This window comes from Muntiacus reevesi, chromosome 8, assembly GCF_963930625.1.
Source record: "Muntiacus reevesi chromosome 8, mMunRee1.1, whole genome shotgun sequence".
NCBI classification, from domain to species: Eukaryota; Metazoa; Chordata; class Mammalia; order Artiodactyla; family Cervidae; genus Muntiacus; species Muntiacus reevesi.
Genome location: NC_089256.1, coordinates 44507309 through 44526445, shown reverse-complemented (window position 1 = coordinate 44526445; position 19137 = coordinate 44507309). Strand labels below are relative to the sequence as shown.

Below are 19137 nucleotides of genomic sequence, written 5' to 3'. Positions count from 1 at the left end.
ATATATATGGAACCAATTACTATTTTTCAATCAGTAAACATCAGTACCATGCACTGATTTTAGTAGAAAAGAATCATTGTTTAATTAATGTTTTACTTCAGTTTCCAACTCTGATTTATTAGAAGGTGAAAGCTTTCTGCTTTGATTATATTTATTGCCTGTTAGTAATTGAAATATGCTTAAGTGTCATATTGTATAAAACAACATTGTCAATGACTATATTTATTGTTATTCCTTATTTTCACAGTATTGTAGTAAGTGGGAGGGTACAAAGAAATAACTACTAAGAAGCTTAAAATTTACTAAACAAAAAAATCTTGAAAATAATGATATGAAGTACCATAAATGATTGATAGACATGAAGTACTTTAGGAGTGGAGAATAAAACTGTGGTTTCCTTTTATAACAGAAGATTTTGTAGAATTTTACAGAAGACTTCCTAGCTATTAGACTAAGAACTTAGCTATTAGACAGAAGTTGGCTAGGAGAGCATAAGAAATGACATGAAGGCAGAATGTTAATAGAATATGATGATGTATGATGAGAGAGTATGATTAGAGAATAATGCATAAGCCAAACTGGGTAGATTAAAAGATTAATGTAGAAGAAAAGAGGAAAGAATACTAATGAGGTACAAAAGAGCCATATAATGGCAATCTACGAGACTGACTTGCTGTGTAGACAAGGGAAAGCCACTGGAAGCTTCCAAGTTGAGAAATAATATGTGTAAAGCAAGGTCTCTGAAATATTAATATGGGTTTATTTAATAAAGAAATTTTGAGGATGTAAGATACTGATAATGGAAAATAAGAAGATAATTATGAATGTTTAGGAAAAACAGGGAGAAAAAAACTGAAGAAAAGTAAAAAAATCTCAAAAAAAGGTAGGATACTATTAATCACACCAACATAGGCATTATGGGACTATTAGAAGGAGCGGAGATAAAGGAGAAAACATTCACAGAAATATTGGCTGAAATTTTTTCTAAATTATTTGAAAGACATTATACATCTAAGAACCTCAAAAACTCCATGTAGGACTAAAAAAATCAATCTACTCCCAGACACATCAAGGTAAAAATGCTAAAAGAAAAAAAAAATCTTGAAAGGAGCAAGAGAAAAATGATTCCTTGTATATAAGGGACCCCCAATAAGGTTAATAGCTGAGACTCTCTTCAGAAACAATAAGTCAAAAGGCAAAGGAATGACATACTTAGTTTACTGGGAAAAGAAACCCTGTTAACCAAGACTCTTATGTTCATCAAAATTATCTTTCAAAAATGAAGGTGAAATAAAGATGTTTCCAGATAACAAAAACTGAGAGAATGTGTTGCAAGCAGAGCTCCCTTACAAAAAATATACAGAAGTTCTTTAGGCTGAAAGAGTAATATGTACCTATATACAAAGATTATAAGCAAAAGTAATTAATGTAGGTAATTATAAAAGACAGTATAATTGCACTATTCCTCTCCAACCTTAACTGATTTAAGAAGCAATGTAAAAATTAATATGTATATAATTGTAATATGGGATGCTTATTTGAAAATAATAACACAGAGAAGGTTGATGGGAGCAAGGCTACAATGGAGGGAGAAAAGGACATCAAATGGTAATGTGAATCCACAAGAACAAAGGAAGAGAACCATAAATAAGCAGCAAAAAGGCTAATGTAACAAGTTCTATACATACACGTGTGTGTGTGTGTGTGTGTGTATGGTAGTCACTCAGTCAATCATGTCCGACTCTGTGACCCCATGGACTGTAGCTTGCCAGGCTCCCCTGTTCATGGAATTCTCCAGGCAAGAATAGTAGAGTGGGTTGCCATTCCTTTCTCCAGGGGATCTTCCCAACCCAGGAATTGAACCTGGGTCTCCCACCTTGCAGGCAGATTCTTCACCATCTGAGCCACTAGGGAAGCCCCTATACATACATACCCTTGACTAAATAAATGGTTCAAAGAAAAAAATATTTTTAGAATAATATATGCTACAACACACTAAAACTTCTCAGATGAAACCTAAGCAGTATGGAGAGGGAAATTTATACCTATGAGCAGCTATATTAAAACAGAATATATGAAATCACTAACCTAACCATTCACCTAAGTCGCAGAATAAAAGAACAACATAAACCTGAAGCAAACAGAAAGAAGGAAATAATAAAGATTTGAGCAGAAATTAATGAAGTATTGGGCTTCCATTGTGGCTCAGCTGGTAAAGAATCCGTCTGCAATGTGGGAGACCTGGGTTCGATCGATCCCCTAGAGAAGGGAAAGACTAACCAGTATTCTGGTCTGGAGAATTTCTTGGACTGTATAGTCCATGGGGTCACAAAGAGTCAGACATGACTGAGTGACTTTCACTTCACTTTAATGAAATATTAATAGAATAGGAAAAAATATATCAATAGAAAATCAGTACACTGAAATCTGGTTCTCTGAAAAGATCAATAAAATAGCTGAACTGTCCAGAAAAGACAGAGACAGAGATAAATGATTTAAATTCTTCCACCAATTCTTCAAACATTCTCCTAAAAACAAAAGAGGAAATATCTGCCAACTAATTCTAAAAAACTATTAGTACCATCCATTGTATGAGATCAAACATCCTAATATGAGGCTAAGACAAAGATAGAACAATGAAGAAGTGAGGTTTTTCTAAATAATGGGAATATGGTTACCATGAGAAAAACCAGTTACTGTAATATACCATATCAATAGAATAAAGAACAAAAATTACACAATTATCTCAACAGACTAAAAAGGCATCTGATGAAGTCCAACACTCTTTTGATTAAACAAAAGCTTCAACAGAGGGGAAAAAAAAAGATTTCCTCAGTCTGATAAAGACTATGAATAGAAACCCAGAGCTTACCATCATATCTACTGGTGAAAGAAGAAAAACTATCCCTCTTTGATCAAAAACAACTGAAGAGAGATCAAGATGGTGGAATAGAATCATGTGGAGCTCATATTCTCCCACAGATACATTAAAAATACATCTACATGTGGAACAATTCTCATAGATTCCTACTGAATACTGGTGGAAGATCTCATGTGATCAAAACTGCAGGAAAGATCATCATGTAAGCAGGTAGGACAAAAGGGGGGGGGGGAAGCAATCAGGACAGAATTTGCACCCCTGGGAGGGATCTGTAAAAGAAGAAAGGTTCCTTCACCCTGGGAACCCCCTTCAACGGCTAGGAGATCAGCAGTGAAAAACAGGGAGCTTCAGAGGCTCAGAGGAGACTGCAGTAGCTGGCCGCGGTAGGCAGAACAAACAGAGATCAGCACAGATGGTCCTGGCTACCTCACTTGCAGTCTCCAGACCGAGATGCATGTCTGTGGTGCTCACCGGGGGCTGGGTGCTAAAACTTGGGCATCAGTGCATAGACCCAGGGAGAGACCTGAGGTTAGCTGTGCAGAGGCAGCTTGAAGGGGCTAGAGTGTGCCCTAGACTGTAACTGGGGGTACATAGGATGGAGACTGATTTTGCCACTGAAGCCCTGTTGTTAATGTGCAAGAATGGAGGGGCAGGGCCCCACCAACACATGCTCACAGTGGGCACGACTCTGCCTCTGTGAGCTCTGGGAGTGCACAAGCACCATGGGCCATCCAACACAGAGGCAAGGCTGAAGTCTGTGTTGATCCCCAGGAGCTGGAGCTGCATGACTTTAGAAGCGGGGCTGAAATTTGAGCAGTGTCCTGTTTGTTTCAGAGGATTTATGCCATAGGCTCCTTTGTAAGCTCAGAGCCTGTGAGACATTCAAGCAGACTACTGGTACTCCCAGGGTTGGGTGGGTCTGGCATTAGTAGCTGCCAGGACAAACAAAGGCCGGGCCAAGGTCTGGATTGACCCTTCAGGCCTCACAAGGAGTCCTGGTGCCTGACTAGTGGATCTGGGCCAGCACATCTATGCTGGTGGACTGGTGAGCACAGTGCCTGAGGAACTTCTGGGCTGATTGCTTGCATTCTTATCCTGAGGAAGGGCCGAGGGCAGTGCCAACAAGAGCATACTTCATGAGCTTGCACAACAGATGTGGATGAGACCACAGAGCACACTTCCCAGGAGACAGTTCCTGGGAGGAACACTTAGTAGCTCTTCCCCCAGTGCAATATCTCACTCTCACCTACAGCTCAGAAATGGATCTAGGAGCTACTACTGCCAACAACGAGGAGCAGACCCTACCCCCCACAGGGCTGTGACAACCACAGAGCAACACGGAGGCCCCATTCAACATCCAAGGCAGACTCTGATCACCACAATACCAGTCACACCCATTATCAAGAGGATAACGGGCAGCACCCAATGAGGAAATCTGGGGCAGGCATCCATACTAAAAACAGCCCTCTCACCAAAAATATTACACAGACACAGGCTACACAGGGATACCCACATAAAATCAGCCCTTTAAGACCACAGTGGACAACTGTTTCTTCTAAATTCATAGAGTCGAAGAAATCTAAGTAAAATCAAGAAGCAGAAGTATCACTTCCACTTAAAAGAACAAGAGAAATACCCTGAAGGAACAAACAAATCTCTCCAGTCTTGGAGTTAAAAAAAAGAAGACTAATAAAAATACTAACAGAATTAAGAAAGGCTATCAATAGGAATTAAGAAAGGCAGATCACTGAACAAGGAACTAGAAACTATAAATAGGAGCCAATTAAAATTAGAAAACTAATTTTCTGAGACAAAAGCTGAGCTGAAAGCAATAAATACCGAACTTAACAATTCAGAAGAACAAATAAGTGATCTGGAAGAAAAGAATGGAAATCACGCATCAGCAAAGCAGACAGACAGATGAAAAAAAAAATGAAAGCAATATAAAAGACCTATGGAATAATATAAAGCAAGCCAATTTACACATAGTAGGAATCCCAAAGAAGAAGAAACAGAAAAGAGGATTGAAAATATATGAAGAAATTATGGAAATTTTTTCCCAAACCTAAGGAAACAAACTATCTAGGCACAAGAAGCACAGTGGGTCCAAAGCAGGAAGAACCCAGACGGACTTTCACCAAGATATATCATAATTAAACAGAGGATTCTAAAGGCAGCAAGAGAAAAAAAAAGTAGGTTACAGGGAACAGCCATAAGGCTATCATCTGGTTTCTCTACAGAAATGTTGCAGACCAGAGGGGAGTGTCACGTTATATACAAAGCTCTGAAAGGGAAAATCCTGCAACCTAAGATACTCTATCCAGCAAGATTATCATTTAGATATTCCGCAGATAAGCAAAAGCTAAAGGAATACAGCAATAGAACTATCGAAAGGACTACTGAAAGGACTTATCTAAATAGAAAAGAAGCAAGAATCTATAGGAAAGAGAAAATCACAATTGGAAAGCAAATCACTTAAATAGGTCAGTACATGAATTAAAACATTTGTTTTGAAAGTGATGATAATTACAATGAATAGCAAAAGGATAAACATGACAATGTAAAACAGTACATCAAAATCATAAAATGTTGGGGAGGGGTGTAAGAAAATGTAGATTTTTTTTTTAAATGTCTTTGAGCCTATATGACTACCAGCCTAAGCAAGTAGATACGGTATTGGGTTAACACACTTGAAAAATTATAACCACAAATAAAAAACAAAATAAGTAGATGCACAAAAAGCAAACAAACAAAAAAGGAATTAGTTTCTGGTATACAACAAAGTGAATCAGCTAGATGTATACATATAGCCGCTCGCTCTTAAGCCTCCCTTCCGGGTACCCCTCAGCCCACCCCTCTATGTCATCACAGAGCACTGAGCTGAGCGCCCTGTGCGCTACAGCAGCCTCTGACTAGCTATCCCTTTTACACATGGTAGTGAATACATACATTAGTGCCACTCTTCCACTTTGCCCCACCCACCCCTCCCCGTCTGTATCCACATGTCCAATTATGCTCCAACAAAAATAAATTATTTTTAAAAGTTTTCAGTAAATAAGGTGCCAAGTACATGAAAAAAACAAAAGAACACACAAGCATAATACAAAAGAAAATTATCAAACCATAAAAGGACAAAAAGAAGGGAACAAAGAAGAAATACAAAATCAACTAGAAAATAAGATTTTAAATGGCAATAAGTTTATATCTATCAATAATTACCTTAAATGTCAATGCACTAAATGCTCCAATCAAAAGGCACAGAGTGGCAGACTGTATAATAAGACAAGAGACTACAATATGTTGCCTATGAGAGGTTAATTTCACATGTAAAGACACATACTGAAAGTGAGGCAATGGGAAAAGATATTCCATGCAAACAGAAGCAGAAGAAAGAGATGGTGGTAAAAAGAATGCTATACCATGACTTATCCCAGATGTGTAAGGCTGGTTCAACATTCAAAAACTAATGAATGTAGTCCATCACATCAATAAGCCAAAAAAGAAAAACCACATCACCATATACAGATGCATAAGAAGCATGTGACAAAATCCAACACCCATTCATGATAAAAACTCCCAGGAAACTAGAAATGAAACTGTGCAGGAACTTAAAGGGCCTTCTCAGGAATGGACACTCCAATGTGTCCCCAACCTCTTGCTTTTTCTAAAAGCAAGCTTCTTCTAGAAGCTTTAGCCTCCCAGGCCTTTGCCTAGTTCCAAAGAGCAAATTTAATCAAAGAAAGGAGAAAACATAGAAACAAAGGAAAATAGTCAAGCACTCAAAATAATATTGAAAGTGAATGTGTTAGTCACTTAGTCGTGTCCGGCTCTTTATGACTCCATGGACTGTAGCCCACTAAGCTTCTCTGTCCGTGGGATTCTACAGGCAAGCATACTAGTCTGGACTGGGTTGCCATTCCCTTATCCAGGGGATCTTCCCAACCCAGGGATTAAACCCTGGTCTCCCGCATTGCAGGCAGATTTTTTCACTATCTGAGCCACCAGGGAAGCCATAAAAATTAATATTAGTTAGCAATAACACAAAATTGAGGACACTTAATTCCTCCTCAAGAGTTATAAATAATATTCTTAGTCATATCCTTGAGGTGTTTTTCAGATACTAAGAGGCAGAAGTTAACTACATGCTGACCACCAGCACATAAACCCTAGACTAGTTGGAACCACAAAGTTGATCAAGATTCTAGAAATATCACCCTGTTATCACCATCAACCAGTCAGAGAATTAAGCACAAACTGATCACATATTCTGCAATTCTCTTCCTCAGACAGTCTTTAAAAGCCCTAAAAGCCATTGGGGGAGTTTGGGTCTTTTGAGTATGAGCTACCCTTTCCTTTTGCTTGGCCCCGCATTGTATGCTTTGCAATAAATGATGTACTTCACAAAAATACAGTATCAGCAGACTGACTTACTGCACACAGTCAAGTAGACCCAAGTTTGGTTCACTGACAGAAATAGATGGAAATGTTGATAATATGATAATAAATACCTACCAAAAATCCTATAGAAAATATGGTAGGATACTTAATGGTAAGAAATCAAGTCTTTCCCAGTAAGATTATGAACAAGACAAGGCCATCCCTTCTCACTGTTGTTTTTCAATATTGTACTCAAGAGTTCCAAAGAATAGCAAGGAGAGATAAGAAAGCCTTCCTCAGTGATCAATGCAAAGAAATAGAGAAAAACAATAGAATGGGAAAGACTAGAGATCTCATCAGGAAAATTAGAGATACCAAGGGAATGTTTCATGCAAAGATGGGCTCAATAAAGGACAGAAATGGTATGGACCTAACAAAGGCAGAAGATATCAAGAAGAGGTGGCAAGAATACACAGAAGAACTGCACAAAAAAGATCTTCTAAAGTAAAGTAATTAGCCTCCAACTAATAAACATAAATGAAAAAAAAAAAAAAGATCTTCATGACGCAGATAATCACGATGGTGTGATCAATCACCTAGAGCCAGACATCCTGGAATGTGAAGTCAAGTGGGTCTCAGGAAGCATCACTACAAACAAAGCTAGTGGAGTGATGGAATTCCAGTTGAGCTATTTCACATCCTAAAAGATGATGCTGTGAAAGTGCTGCACTCAATATGCCAGAAATTTGGAAAACTCAGCAGTGGCCACAGGACTGGAAAAGGTCAGTTTTCATTCCAATCCCTAAGAAAGGCAATCCCAAAGAAAGCTCAAACTAGTGCACAATTGCACTCATCTCACATGCTAGTAAAGTAATGCTCAATATTCTCCAAGCCAGGCTTCAGCAATGCATGAACCGTAACTTCCAGATGTTCAAGCTGGACTTAGAAAAGGCAGAAGAACCAGAGATCACATTGCCAACATCCAACATCATTAGGTCATTGAAAAATCAAGAGAGTTCCAGCAAAACATCTATATCTGCTTTATTGACTACGCCAAAGCTTTTGACTGTGTGGATCACAATAAACTGTGGAAAATTCTGAAAGAGATGGGAATACCAGACCACCTGACCTGCATCTTGAGAAATCTGTATGTAGGTCAGGAAGTAACAGTTAGAACTGGATATGTAACAACAGACTGGCTCCAAATAGGGAAAGGAGTACGTCAAGACTGTATATTGTCACCCTGCATTTTAACTTACATGCAGAGTACATCATGAGAAACGCTGGGCTGGGTGAAGTACACGCTGGAATCAAGATTGCCAGGAGAAATATCAATAACCTCAGATATGCAGATGACACCACTCTTATGGCAGAAAGTGAGGAAGAACTAAAGAGCCTCTTGATGAAAGTGAAAGAGGAGAGTGAAAAAGTTGGCTTAAAGCTCAACATTTGGAAAACTAAGATCATGGCATCCGGTCCCATCACTTCATGGCAAATAGATGGGGAAACGGTGGAAACAGTGGCTAACTTTATTTTTTGGGGGGCTCCAAAATCACTGAAGATGGTGACTGCAGCCATGAAATTAAAAGATGCTTACTCCTTGGAAGGAAAGTTATGACCAGCCTAGACAGTATATTAAAAAGGAGAGACATTACTTTGTCAACAAAGGTCTGTCTAGTCCAGGCTACGGTTTTTCCAGTAGTCAAGTATGGATGTGAGAGTCGGACTGTAAAGAAAGCCAAGCACCAAAGAATTGATGCTTTTGAACTGTGGTGTTGGAGAAGACTCTTGAGAGTCCATTGGACAGCAAGGAGATCCAACCAGTCCATCCTAAAGGAGATCGGTACTGGGTGTTCTTTGAAAGGACTGATGTTAAAGCTAAAACTCCAATACTTTGGCTGCCTGATGCAAAGAGCTGATTCATTTGAAAAGACCCTGATGCTTGGAAAGATTGGGGGCATGAGGAGAAGGGGATGACAGAGGATGAGACGGTTGGATGGCATCACCGACTCAATGGACATGAGTTTGAGTAAACTCCGGGAGTTGGTGATGGACAGGGAGGCCTGGCATGTTGCAGTCCATGGGTCACAAGGAGTCAGACACGACTGAGCTACTGAACTGAACTGGACTGAAGTCCTAGGTAATGAAATAAGACAAAATATGGAACAAAAGAGATACAGATTGAGAAAGAATAAGTAAAAATACCTGTCCATAGATAACACAGTCATCTATATGCATGCATGCTAAGCCGCTTCAGTCATGTCCAACTCTTTGTGACCCTATGGACCATAGTCCACCAGGCTCCTCTGTCTATGGGATTCTCCAGGCAAGAATACTGGAGTGCATTGCCATGCCCTCCTCCAGGAGATTTTCCCAACCTAGGGATCAAGTCCACATCTTTCATGTCTCTTGCATTGGCAGGCGGTTTCTTTACCACTAGCACCACATGGGAACTCCAATCACCTATGTCATAATCCAAAAAGCATTGACAAAAGATCTGGAACTAAGAAGTGATCATAACAAGGTTGCAGGATACATTGTTCACATACAAAAGTCAATTTATTTCCTTTATATCAGCAAAAAAATAGAATTTGAAACTAAAACACAATACCATTTACACTATCATCCCAAAAAATGAAATACCAAATATGTATGTAATCACTAGGAGTAAAACTAAAAACTCTGATGAATGAAACCAAATAGCTAAATAAATGGAGAGATATTTTGTATTCATGCATATTCAGACTCAATATTGTCAAAATGTCAGTTTTCCCAATTTAGTCTATAAATTCAGTGCAATCCCAATCAAATTCTTAGCATGCTATTTTGTGAATACCAACAAACTGATTTTTAATGTTTATATGGAAAGACAAAATATCTAGTATTGTCAACAACAAAGTGGGAGGGCTGCAAGTAGTGGGACTTCAAGATGTACTAAGATCTACTAAAATGTACTAAAATGATCAAAATAGAGAAAGATAGACAAATAAATCAAGGCAACAGAATAGGAATCCCAGAAATAGACCTCCATAAATACAGCGAACTGGTCCTTGACAAAAGAACAAAAGCAATGCAATGGGGAAAAGACAGTCTTTTTAACAAATGATTCTAGAACAGCTAGACACCTACATGCCAAAAAAAAAAAAAAAAAAGAATTAGACACAGATGTTACACTTATCACAAAAATTAACTAAAAATGGATCACAGATCAATTTGTGTAAACATAAAACTATATAACTCAAGGAGATAACAAAGCAAAAAACCCAGTTGATCTTTAGGATGGCTGTGACTTTTTCAATACAATATCAAAGACATAATCTATAAAGAAATAATGGGTAAGTTGGACTTCATTAAAACTAAAAGCTTCTGCTCTGTGGAAGAGAAAAATTAAAGACAAGTCTCAGACCAGGTAAAAAGTATCTGCTAAAGACACAGTTGATAAAGTATTATTATCCAAAACTTACAAAGAACTCTTAAAGGACTTGCCTGATAGCTCAGTTGGTAAAGAATCCACATGCAATGCAGGAGACCCCATTTCGATTCCTGCGTTTGGAAGATCTGCTGGAGAAGGGATGGGTTACCCACTCCAGTATTCTTGGGCTTCCCCTGTGGCTCAGCTGGTAAAGAATCTGCCAATAATGCAGGAGACCTGGGTTTGATCCCTGGGTTGGGAAGATCCCCTGGAGAAGGGAAAGGTTACCCTCTCCAGGATTCGGGCCTGGAGAATTCCATGGATAGTACAGTCCATCAGGTCACAAAGAGTCGGACATGACTGAGTGACTTTCACTTTCAATTAAAGGTCAACAGTAAGAAAAGCAAACAACCCAATAAAAATATGGGCCAAAGATCTTAACAGACACTTCATCAAAGAAAATATACAGATGGTAAACAATCATATGAACAATGTTCCACATCAAATCTTAAAGAGAAATGCAAATTAAAGCTATATGAGATACTAAGACACACTTACTAGTATGGCCAAAATCTGAAATACAGACAACATCAAATGCTGGAGAGGATGTGAAGCAACAGTAACTCTCTTTCATCGCGGGTGGGAATGCAAAATGGTACACCACTTTGGAAAACTGGACAATTTGCCAATTTCTTACAAAACTAAACATACTGTTACCACAGGATGACACAACTGCATTCCTTGGTATTCTACCTGTCAGTATTCCAGCACCAATTTCAGTAACAGTTCATCTACCAGTTGGTGGTCAACAGTCCTGGAGCCTCTGGGACCCTGTGATTGAGCCAGCACTAGCCCTGAGGCCCACTAGGATTCTACAAGCAGCCACCTCATGGCCAGGAACCACTAAACACCAGCCGGCAGCATCCACACAAGGCAGGACTTGGCAACCATCTGGCCCAACTGGCAACCAAACCTACCAGAGTGCCCATACAGTCAATCTGCCACAATAGAAGAACCCATGTAGCCCTCTTAGGGGGAAGCCCTAGAGCACATACCTTGCTGATGAGAGGGGAGTGCATTGCTGTGATACATAAGATGTCTTCTACAGAAAGTCACTTCTCCAAGGTTGAGAAATGTAACTAACCTACCACATCAGTTCAGTTCAGTTGCTCAGTCATGTCCGACTCTTTGCAACCACATGGACTGCAGCACACCGGGTTTCCTTGTCCATCACCAACTCCCAGAGCTTACTCAAACTCGTCCATCGAGTCGGTGATGCCATCCAACCAGCTCATCCTCTGTCATCCCCTTCTCCTCCTGCCTTCAGTCTTCCCCAGCATCAGGGTCTTTTCCAATGAGTCAGTTCTTCGCATCAGTTGGCCAAAGTTTTGGAGTTTCAGCTTCAGCATCAGTCTTTCCAATGAGTATTCAGGACTGATTATCTTTAGAATTGACTGGCTGGATCTCCTTGTAGTCCAAGTGACTCTTAAGAGTCTTCTCTAATACCACAGTTCAAAAGCATCAATTCTTTGGTGCTTAGCTTTCTTTATAGTCCAACTCTTACATCCATACATGACTATTGGAAAAACCATAACTTTGACTAGATGGACCTTTGTCAGCAAAATAATGTCTCTGCTTTTTAATATGCTGTCTAGGTTGGTCACAGCTACCACATATATAAACCTACCACATACATAAAATAAAATAGCAACTTAGACAAAATTGAGATGGCAACAAAAAATGTTCCAGATAAAGGAATAATATAAAATACCAGAATATCTAGGTGAAGTGGAGATAAGCAATCTATCCAAGGAGTCCAGATGAATGGTCATGAAGATGATCAAAGACCTTGAGAGCAGAATGAATACACAGAGCAAGAAGTTATTAACAAAGAGTTAGAAAATATAAGGAACACTCAAACAGAGATGAATAATACAAAAACTAAAATGAAAAATACACTAAAAGGAATCAATAATAGACTAAAAGATATAGAGGAATGAATCAGTGAGTTAGAAGACAGAGTAGTGGACATCATTGCTGCTGAACAGGAAAAAGAAAAAATAATGAAAAGAAATGAGCACAGTTCCAGAGACCTCTGGGGCAATAGCAAGCACATCAATATTTACATCATATGGGTCTCAGAAGGAAAAAAATAGATATAAAGGGGCTGAGAACATATTTGAAGATATCATAGCTGAAAACTTCTCTAACCTGAAAGAAAACAGCTACCCAAGTTCAGCAAATGCAGACAGTCCCATACAGGGTGAATCCAAAGAGGAACATATTAAGATACTGTAACTCAGTTCAGTTCAGTTCAGTTGCTAGTCATGTCCAACTCTTCGTGACCCCCATGGACTGCAGCACCCCAGGCTTCCCTGTCCATCACCAACTCCCAGAGCTTTCTCAAACTCATGTCCATTGAGTTGGTGATGCCATCCAACCATCTCATCCTCTGTCATCCCCTTCTCCTCCTGCCTTCAATCTTCCCCAGCATCAGGGTCTTTTCCAATGAGTCAGTTCTTCGCATCAGTTGGCCAAACTATTGGAGTTTCAGCTTCAGCATCAGTCCTTCCAAAGAATATTCAGGACTTATTTCCTTTAGGATGGACTGGTTGAATCTCCTTGCAGTCCAAGGGGCTCCCAAGAGTCTTCTCCAACACCACAGTTCAAAGTATCAATTCTTTGGTGCTCAGTTTTCTTTATAGTCCAACTCTCACATCCATACATGACTACTGCAAAAAACCATAGCTTTGACTAGACAGATCTTTGTTGGCAAAATAATGTCTCTGCTCTAATGTGTTACTTATGTTCTTCTTGTATGAATGTATTACTTATGTTATTTACTTTGCTGACAAAGTAATACAGTAATTAATATGCCAAAAATTAAAGATAAAGAGGGAATATTAAAAGAACAAGAGAAAAGCAACAAATAACACACAAGGGAACTCCCAGTAGGATATCCATTGTCTTTTCATGAGAAAATCTGCAGGCCAGAAAGGAGTGGCATGATACATTTAAAGTGATGAAAAAGTGAAAAAAATACAACCAAAAATACTCTATCCAGGAGGGATTTCACTTAGATTTGATGGAGAAATCAAATGATATACAGACAAGCAAAAGCTATAGGATTTCAGCACCACCAAACCAGCTTTACAACAAATATTAAAGGAACTTCTCTAGATAAAAAAGAAAAGACCACAATCAGACACAAGAAAATTATAAAATGAAAAAGCTTACCAGTAAAGCAAAGATACAGTAAAGGTTCAAAACCATCCACACACAAAACCAGTAGGGAGGCTAAAAGATGAGTCATTAAATCATCTACAACCACAATAAACAGTTAAGGGAACAAACAATTAGATGCAAAATATGATATCAAAAACAGTAATTGTGAGGTGGAGGAGAGTACACATGCAAGGTTTTTGAAATGCATTTGAAAGTAAGAGATAAGCAACTGAAAACAATCATGTATATATAGGTTGCTATACAAAAACCTCTTGATAATGACAAATCCAAAAGCAATAACAGATACCCAGATACACAGAAAAGGAAAAAAAAATCCAAGCATAACATTAAAGATAGTCATCAAATCATAAGAAAATAGAACAAGAGAAGAAGAAAGCGGGGGCAGGAGGAAGCTACAAATCCAAATCCAAAACAATTTACAGAATAATGGTAATAAAAACATAAAAATTGATAACTGCCTTAAATATAACTGGACTGAAAGTTTCCACCAAAAGATATAGGATGGCTGAATGGTACATAAACAAGACCCACAATTATGCTGTTTATAAGAGACCCATTTCAGATATAGAGACACATAGACTGAAAGTGAGGGGGTGGAAAAAAAGTATTCCATGCAAACGGAAATCAAAAGAAAGCTGAGGTAGCAATACTTACACACAACAAAGTGACTTTAAAATAAAGATTGTTATAAGAGAGAAAGAAGGACACTACATAAGGATCAAGGAATCAATCCAAGAAGAAGATACAACAATTATAAATATACATGCACCCAGCACAGGAGCACCTCAATATATAAGGCAAATGCTAATAGCCATAAAAGGAGAAATTGACAGTAACACAATAACAGTGGGAAACTTTAACGCCTCACTTTCATCAATGGACAGAACATCCAGAGAATAAATCAGCAATAAAACACGGGCCATAAATAACACATTAGAGCAAATGAACTTAACTGATATTTATAGAGCATTCCATCAAAAAGCAGAACACACATTCTTTTCAAGTGCACATGGAACATTCTTCAGAATAAATAATGCTAGGCCACACAAAAAAGAAAAAAGCCCTCAATAAATGTAAGAAAACTGAAATCCTATCAAGTACCTTTTCCAAGCAAAACACTATGAGGACTAGAAATCAATCAACTATGAGAAAAAAATGTAAAAAATGCAAACACAAGAAGGCTAAACAATACGCTACTTAACAATCAGTGGATCACTGAAAATATCAAATAGGAAATAAAAAAATACCTAGACATAAATGAAAATGAAAAATGATCCAAAACATATGAGATACGGCAGAAGCAGTTTAAGAGAAAAATCTATAGTATATACAGGTTTACCTCAGGAAACAAGAAAAATCTCAAATAAGCAACACCTAACTCTTGAGAGTCCCTTGGACTGCAAGGAGATCCAACCAGTCCATCCTAAAGGAGATCAGTCCTCGGTGTTCACTGGAAGGACTGATGCTGAAGCTGAAACTCCAGTACTTTGGCCACCTCATGCGAAGAGTTGACTCACTGGAAAAGACCTTGATGCTGGGAGGGATTGGGGGCAGGAGGAGAAGGGGACGACAGAGGATGAAATGGCTGGATGTCATCACCGACTCGATGGACATGAGTTTGAGTAAACTCCGGGAGTTGGTGATGGACAGGGAGGCCTGGCGTGCTGCGATTCATGGGGTCGCAGAGTTAGACACAACTGAGTGACTGAACTGAACTGAACCTTAGGCCTGTAGCAACTGGAAAAAGAACAAACAAAACCAAAAGTTAGTAGAACAAAAGAAATCATAAAGATGACAGAAACAAAATTGAGTCTAAGGAAAAACAAAAATGATCAGTGAAAGTAAAAGCTGGTTCTTTAAAATATAAACAAAATTGATAAATCCTTTGCCAACTCATCAAGAAAAAAAAGGAAAGGGCTCACTCAAATCAATAAAACAAGAAAAGAAAAAGAAATTATAACCAACATCACAGACATACAAAGGATCATAAGAGACTACTGTGAACAACTACATGGCAATAAAATGGGCAACCTAAGAGTAACGGACAAATTCTCGGAAAGGCACACCTTCCCAAGACTAAACCAGGAAGAAATAGAAAATATGAGCAGACCAGTAATGAAACTGAATGATCAATTAAAAACTCTCAACAAGCAAAAGTCCAGAACAAATTGACTTTGCAGGTGAATCCTAGCAAACATTTATAGAAGAGTTAGAACCTATCCTTATCAAACTATTTCAAAAACTATATTCAGAAATATAGATCAATGGTACATGATAGAAAGCCCATAGATAAACCCATGCATTCATGGTCACCTTATATATGACAGAGGAGGCAAAAATATACAATGGAGAAAAGAAAGCCTCTTCAATAAGTGGTGCTGGGAAAACGGGACAGCTACATGTAAAAGAACAAAATTAGAACAGTACCTAACAACCATACACAAAAATAACCTCAAAATGGATCAAAGATCTAAATGTAAGACTGGATACAATTAAACTCTTAGAGGAAAACATAGGCAGAACACTGACATAACTGCATCAAGATCTTTTTTGACCCATCTCCTAGAGTAAAGAAAATAAAAACAATAATAAGCAAATGGGACCCAATTAAACTTAAAAACTTTTGCACAACAAAGAAAACCATAAACAAGACAAAAAGACAACCCTCAGAATAGGATAAAATATTTAAATTATGCCACTGTCAAGGGTTTAATACCTAATATATACAAATAGCTCATACAACTCAATATTAAAAAAAAAAAACCCAACAACCCAATCAAAACGTGAGCAGAAGACCTAAACAGACATTCTTCTAAAGAAGACATAGATGACTGACACATGAAAAGATTGCTAATTATTAGAGAAATGCTAGTCAGATGCAAGTCAAAAACAGAATAAGTTAAGTCTCGCAGTGGTCAAAATGGTTATCGAAATGTCTACAAATAAAAAGCTAGAGAAGATGTGGAGAAAAGAGAACTCTGCAGGAAGGAACATAAACTAGTATAGCCATTATGGATAGTAGTATGGCGGTTCCTTTAAAAACTAAAAATGGAGCTACCTATGTGATCCAGCAATCCCACTACTGGGTATTTATCCAAAAAGAAAGAAAAAAGAAAATTCTAACTCGAAAAGATATATGCACACCAATGTTGACAGCAGCACTACTTACAACAGCCAAGACATGAAACAACTCGAGTGTCCATCAACGCATGACTTAGGATGTGGTGTGTTACACATGTATAACAGTGGGATATTACTCAGCAATAAAAAGAATGAAATATTGTCACTTGCAGCAACATGGTTGGACCTAGAGAATATTATACTTGGTGAAGTAAGTCAGAGAAAGACAAACACTATATGATATCACTTATATGTGGAATCTAAAAAATAATACAAGTGAAACTATATACAAAATAGAAACAGACTCATAGATATTGAAAACAAATGTAAAAGGGGAGGGAGGAGAGGAAAATTACAAGTACTGGATTAACAGATATAAACTACTATACATAAAATAGATAAGCAACAAGGATTCACTGTATAGAACAGGGAATTATATTCAGTAATAACTTATATTGGAATATAATCTGAAAAAACAACTGAATCACTAAGTTGTATACCTGAAATTCACAAAACATTGTAAGTTAACTATACAACAAGAAAAAATACTTGTGTATTCAAAATAAAAATTACAGCATTGTATTTAGATAAATATGATAACTATTGCATAAAGGACAATGGGTGAAGGTAAACAGATATATGTGGTTGTGAAATTTCTACATTTTATGTAAAGTGTTATAATTAACTCTAATATGGAAAGTTAAGGAAGTATACTGTAATCCCTTGAGCAACTGATTAAAAAGAATATGTGAAGATGAAGATAAATTGCCTATATGTAAATTCAAATGAATTATAGTAAAAACTTTTAAATAATCCAAAAGAAGGCAAAGGGGGAAGATAAAAGGAACAAAAAATGCAATATCATAAGTAATTATATTTAATATTAGTGAACTAAACACTCCAACTAAATGATGTAAGAGTGAATAAAAATGCAAGACCCAACTATATGTTCTCTATAGGAGACACGATGGATGCCCAATAATAAAATCTTAAAATACATGAAACAAAGAAAGGACGGAATTAAAGAGAGCAGATAATTCTATAACCATTAAATTTTAATACCAGTTTCTCAGAAATTGGTTACTAGGCAAATATCAGTTTAATCATAGAAGATCTGATAAACATTATCAGCCACATTTAGCTATTTGATTTTTAAAGTATAGACACAAGATGAATAGAATTACAAGGAAAAACTCACAATAATAGAGGTTTTAATAATAGATACGTCTCTAAGAATTGAAAACTCAATAATAAAGACAGTGAAGATTTAAATAGTACAAAGTAAAAATAAGAATTTCAAATTTGATCTTTGTGTAAAAGGAAATTACATTCTTCCCAAGTATACTTGGAACTTCATGGTAATTAATTGTGTATGTCTAATTATAAAGCAAATGAAAGGCAGAACAGAAGAGTACTATGCTAAGTTAAGTAATTCAAAGAAAGACAAATACTCTATGTTGCCACTTATATGTGGAACCAAAAACAAAATAAAACAAAACAGAAATAGACTCACAGATATAGAAAACAAACTAGTGGTAATCAGAGTAGAGAAGGAAGGGGGAGAGGCAAATTAGAGTATGAGATGAAATGATATAAACTACTATGTATAGAACAAATAAGCAATAAGGAATATTGCACACTGCAGGGAATTACAGCCATTATTTTGTATAAACTTTAAATGGAGTACAATTTATAAAAATATTTAATCACTATATTGTATACCTGAAACTAATATAAATAATATATCAACTGTACTTCTATATAAATAAATAAAGCATCTCTAAGTAAGTGCCCAAATGTAAGGTAATCTCTTAAGTAAACTGCTAAGATAAATGTTGCAATAATTTAGTCTTTTTTTTTTTTTTTTTTTATTAGTTGGAGGCCAATTACTTCACAACATTTCAGTGGGTTTTGTCATAAATTGACACGAATCAGCCATAGAGTTACACGTATTCCCCATCCCTAGTCTTTTGCAGATAGAACATGATGGTACAAAAAGATGGCAGACCAACCCAAGTTGGAATAATTCCATCTTTTGATTTATGGGTCACCCACTGTACAAACATACCACTATTTTCTAAATGTAAAACTGTAATAAATA

General features: G+C 37.3%; 1 protein-coding gene across 2 annotated transcripts in view; it reads right to left on the bottom strand.

Annotated features, from left to right (window-relative positions):
- Window positions 1–19137, bottom strand: part of STXBP5L (syntaxin binding protein 5L) — a 336789-nt gene that overhangs the window by 155049 nt on the left and 162603 nt on the right. The window lies entirely within an intron of this gene.